This window comes from Gavialis gangeticus, unplaced genomic scaffold (assembly GCF_001723915.1).
Source record: "Gavialis gangeticus isolate Ggan-Ray unplaced genomic scaffold, GavGan_comp1, whole genome shotgun sequence".
NCBI classification, from domain to species: domain Eukaryota; kingdom Metazoa; phylum Chordata; order Crocodylia; family Gavialidae; genus Gavialis; species Gavialis gangeticus.
In genome coordinates this window covers 2,205,265-2,210,179 of record NW_017728959.1, presented here as the reverse complement: position 1 = coordinate 2,210,179, position 4,915 = coordinate 2,205,265, and positions in this window count along the sequence as shown.

Below are 4,915 nucleotides of genomic sequence, written 5' to 3'. Positions count from 1 at the left end.
TGGAGAACTTGACCCATGCAGCACCTGATAGGCTCACTAAGCAAAATGCAAATGGAAAGTGCACAATACTTATCAATGATTATTTTTATCCATTATTATTAATCATGTTTATTATAGGTTGGGACCCAATTCCTGTTTTTCTAGCTTGGCTGCATATCTTGCCACACTACTCCTCCAGCCAGGGGCTCATCAGTTAGAACCCCTTCAATCCATGGCTTTGTTACTAAAGCTGCTGATAATGGGGGGCTGAGGAGTGCCAGTCAGGAGGAACAGTGAAAACAAGCCAGAGCTACGAGACTTGTCCTGCTCTGGATATGAACCATCAAACTGGTTATATGAAATGCTTTGCACTCCTATACTGACTTTGTACCAGGCTGATGTGCCATCACAACCTCTCCTCTCCGCTCCTCTCCTCTTCTCTCTTCTGTACTCACCCATGGGTGAAAATATCAAATTCAAGGCAAAATGTGGGGCCAGCTCTGCCTTCAGTGCAAGCAAGGGCAGACTCAGGGCTCCAGTCTCCTCTTGGGCAGTCCTGTTCCCAGCATTCCCGTGCCTTCATGGGACAAACCTGTTAACACAAGAGAGTAAGGGCTTCAGAAGGGCAACTGCTGATTGATAGGTACAAGGAGAATGGCTTATAAATACCCCTTCCCCATTCACTTCGATATAAATACAACAGTTCTCTGCATATGTGTGTATTTATAACGTATTTGTTGAGGGTACAGGGATCACTCATACTTTTTCCTGGGGCTGGGTATAAATAACCCAATGGCATGCATGGCTTATGCATGAACAGAAAGCTATACATACCTTTCCCTTTTCTTTTTTTATGGGTCCAGAACATGAACTTTTAATATTTTCCACCTTAGCCCAGCTCAGCTCAGAAAAAAAAAAGTTCCCAGAAATGTGTTAAAACAAAACATTATCTTCCCTCATGAGGAGAGCTGCTGGTTTGCCATTTTTCAGTTGGACTGCAGTCATGTTAGGCCTTACACACAGGGCCACCCACCTGGAGAGTGGAAATCAGTTCTCATGGGAGAATGGTCCTGGGTCTCATCTCTGTACCATTGCTGGTTTCTCTGAATGCACATGTTCAGCCTCTATTTTCACCCCTTTTGAGGCAGAATCCCTGTTCCCCACTCCTTGGCTACAGTACACAGCAGGTACTACACATTCAGCTGGTCTGACTGAATTTAGATGCCAGCTGCACTCTCCTTTGGGAGTATGACAGTGGTGACTGTAGGGACCTGATATAACACCAAACTGATCTTTGGATTTTTCCAGTAAAAACAAAGCTTTTAGAAAAAAGCATTTTAATATGGCAATCTCCATGCATATCTATCTTCCTTGTAGTCTCAAATGGTAGCCCAGGCAAACCTGGCTTTTTCAGATGCTTCAATGCTTGTCAGCCGAGATACAACCTCTTTTTCTTTCCAGTTTGAGTTCCTTTATCCTTCTCAGTTCCTAGGCCCAAGGGTGGCACCAGCCTCTTCCTGGTGGGGGGGCTAGACAGAAAACTGTGGGAGCTGTGCTTTACATCTTCTGGCCAAACATCCTGTGGCCATGCATCTTTGAGTGCCCAACACTTTAAGCACTAGAAGCAGGCAGCTGCCAGGTGCCTGATTAAGGCAGCCATTTCAGGGCCCAGATACACAGGCTGACCCAACTAAGGAGGTCACATCAGACTGAGATGCTGCTCCTGGAACATCCTTGGAGGTAAGGACAGGAGCTATGGGGATGGCAGGAGGTTCCTGGTCATGATCTAAAACTGCACCCTGCCAGGGATGGGTGGCCTGGTGGGGCTGTTCGTGGCAGGACAGCCCCCAAGAAATGCTAGGCCAGTTACCACCTCGGTGAAAGGTGAGGAGTGGCACCTTAAAATCCCAGCCCCCACAACCAGGTGGGTAACCCTGTAGTAGGGCCTGAGAAGGTGGACCCATATAAGAGAGAGTGGGCTAGCTGCTCAGAAGCCTGGCTCAAGGCACCCTGAACTGGTCAATGCTGGGGCTAGGACCAGAAGGGTCAAAAGGGCTGGAGTGCCACCACGAGAGACACCCAGAGCCAGGGGCCTGGGGTTCTGACTGGCCTAGAGGTGAGGCCAGGGCCTGTGTGGCCAAAGGTCCTAGAGAGGGGGCCACTGCTGAGAGGGAGAAGACTGCAGGGAGCTTGACAGCCCAGAATGAGGGCAGAGTAGGCCACCTGATTAGGAGGGATCTAGCTGGGGTCTAGACTAGAGTGTTATGGGGCCCAGTGTGGGGCTGGAGCCTTTAAGAACTTATGATGCCATCTGCAAGGCATGGGCCACGGTGTAGGGAAGGTTCGGAGCCATGGATAGTGCTCCCTGGCATCAGGGTAGTGTAAGGGCAGCCTCCTGCATGTTATATTTTAAAATATTCGAGTTGTAGCAGGCAAGTTAGGGCAGAGTACCCTCAGCAGGTGGGCAGGCTGACTTGAGATCTGGTCTCAAATTTGCCCCCTGTCACACATACTTATTTGTTTTTTTAACAATACCCATTTAAGGTGCTGCACTTGCGTAAGCTGTGGACAGGAGCAGGGTGGGCTCAGCTGAATGGGACAGATGGTGGGAGACTTGGACAGGAGTGGTGCTGGGAGAGGTGGCTATAGGGTGGGGCTAAGGTGAATTTTGTCCCCCCCTAGCACTGCCCCTTCCTAGGCCTTTGGTTCTGCTTGCTCAAACCAGTTCCTAGGCACTGGACGAGGTCAAGCCAACATACTTGGAGTCAGTAGCTCTGCTACTGCCCAGCAATATCCCTCAAGTGTTTGCCATGAATGACTGCTTCCCCTTCATGGTTTCCACAATGGCCGCACTGATTTACCCCAATAGATTTATACCATAAAGATCCTCATAATCAGGTCAACATACACTGTTCATAAATTATTATAAAGCAGCATACATCCCTCCTAGTGTATTAAAGGATATATAGAGCATCGGCACTTGCTATAGAACGCTAACATGTCTTCTCACAAGGCTGCCTGTAGTTGGTTCCCTATTACCCCAAACCCATGTTCTGCCTTAAGTCAGCTCTCTGGTTAGTCCTGAAAGCATGTTGAACCTAAGAATGGAGAGCATGGATTGTGGATCCTGACTCTTGATCACGTCAAGAACTGAATGATACTGGATGAAATCAGGGGGAGCTGAAGGTTTGTGCCTCTGTGAAGCTTCAGAGCACCCATTCTAGTATAGATAAGGCACCCTTCACCCCTTTTCATCATAGCGTGGGGCCAGCTCTAGTATGTACCACAGACATCTGCAACACCACAGCACAGTAAGCTAAAAGTAAGCCAAAATAGAGACTCAGTTCCCTGAAGTAGCTATTTGAAGGGCTCACTTCAAGCACTTGGGTAAAAGGGTTTGACTCCAGGTGTCTGCTCCTGGACAAATACTGATGTCTAGTGATAACAAGTACCTTGCTTCTTGGGCCTGCCCAGGGTAGGAGGCTGAGCAACAGAGACAGGACCAAGTTGTAAGAGACATTTTTGACACTCAGAGCTAGCTCAGCCCTGTTACATAAGTCTCTGTGGGTGCGTCTTCATGTGTGCCCAACTGTGCAGTTGTTACTGCACTTGGTTAAGCATGTATTAAATGACTGTGCAGTAACCATCGGTACTGTGCAGTCCCAGTGCCACATGGGTCATTTCCAACCCTACTGTGCAGTATCAATGAGCTACTATGCAGTACTTCTTGCTACTGTGCAGGAGCAGCAGTATCATGGTTTGTGGCTGCCAATACTACCTCACTGAAGCTCATTGCTCAAGTCTGTGGGGGACGAAGTGAACCTATCCTAGTATTTAACAAGCTAGGATACTCTGGGTGTTTCTACACATGCATTTGATGTGGGACCAGTTTACTTGCGAGTAAACTACTCACAAGTAAACACTCCCGGGCAGGTGTCTACATGTGCAGGGGCGCAAGAGCAGATTTGCTGCTCTTAGCACCAAACTGCTACCATTTCTTGGGGCCCTGCAAAGGGTCCCTGCTATCACCAGGGAGAACTGGAGACTCTGGCCAGAGCTGCCTGTTGGTGGAGGCCATCTTTAAAAGGCAACCCTACTCCCTGGCCAGCTGTGTTTCTGGCCAGGAGCAGTGTGCAGAGCACAGGGGAAGCATACAACAGTTCTTGTGCCACATTCTCTGCTTCCCTGCGCCATTGTTGCTCCAGTCCCTGCCCCTGGCAGTGACACCCATGACACTTTCCCAGCCACTGGCCCTGCATCTTGCAGTTCATAAACCTTTGCTAGTTTGCTTAGAACACCAGTCATTTCTAATCTCCACTTGCCAGGTACAATACACTGACCATGTTACTGGATGTACCATCTCAGGTGCTCAGGATGGCAAAGTCTCAGAGCCAGTGCAGGATGAAGAGGAAATCTGAATCTCTGAACCCCTGCCTCTGTTCTAGGTGTCTTCTTTATCTGCTGGGACTATCACTTCCCATACCCACCCTCTACACCAGTAGTCTTCAACTTTTAAAGTAGGAGATCGCTTTTGGAATTTAAAAGCAACCCAAGATCTACCACCCTCCCCCCAGTAAGTAAGTCGGTGGGGGGGGAAGTGCGGGGCAGATCAAGGCAGAGGGAGAAAACCCCCCAAGCAGGTAAGTCTGTGGGGCAAGGGGCAGGGGGAGGGAATAGGCAGAGCAGAATGGGCAGGGATGTGGCCCAGTCTTGCTTCTATTGGACTTTGTTTTAAAATTTCATTGCAAATGTTTTTGCTTGAGAATTGTCACAAAAAATCTGAAACAAAATACAAAATATTTGTTTTCTTCTAATGTTTCTATGAACACAATAAGTATCGATATAGTGGCCAGCACCAGGGCAGAGCTGGTGTTGGAGAAAGCAGAAGGGTTCAGGAGTGGTCACTCCAGTGCCATGAAACTTTAGAGGTGCCCAC